We start from the raw sequence: 686 nt of genomic DNA, 5'->3' as shown, positions 1-686 counted from the left end.
TGTCACAACCCAATTAAATTGTGCCCATGTCACTGAGCAAGAGATACCATTCAAATCATCCTCATTTTGACGATTAAGGGTTAAAAGACATTCCTGCCAAAAATTCCTTGAAACAAAATGCTGGCGGAGTACTGTAGATAATTGGTCAGCTGAAATAAAATGCTAGGGGAAACTATATATAATTGGTCAAAAAATAAGCGTAAGCTCCTCACACACAGCACACACGTAACAGGTAGAGAAACCTAACCCACTACCTTGTAACTTAAGGAGACAAAGAGCTGCCACCTGCCAAAAATTAAAGATTCCATATAAAGGTTCATGATTGGGTATCTCTGTCAAACACCTCTGCCTATAAATAGTTTAACAGTTTCCACCCAAGTCGGAGAACTCTGGGGATCTCACAGGAAACACCTGTGCTTGTCACCAGAGAGTTGGGAACTTGATCAATTCCCAATCAATCACCCCGTCAGCGTAAAATATTGACGTAGGAAGTCTTGCAAGCCCAACCGTTCGTTCCGGTGCCACGTCCATCATTATCTCTTTGTAACCTGACTGCGTGCGTGTACTCAACTCTGTAACCGAAGCTATATGTGTGTATTCAACTCTGTAACCGAAGCTATAACAGAACAAAGGCTCGCCTGCGTCATCATCACTATCTAGGCGACGTAAGTAAACAAACTTCTGTA

The sequence above is a fragment of the Alligator sinensis genome, unplaced genomic scaffold (genome assembly GCF_000455745.1).
Source record: "Alligator sinensis unplaced genomic scaffold, ASM45574v1 scaffold998_1, whole genome shotgun sequence".
NCBI classification, from domain to species: domain Eukaryota; kingdom Metazoa; phylum Chordata; order Crocodylia; family Alligatoridae; genus Alligator; species Alligator sinensis.
The sequence above is the reverse complement of the archived record's forward strand: the minus strand, read 5'-3'. Positions refer to the sequence as shown.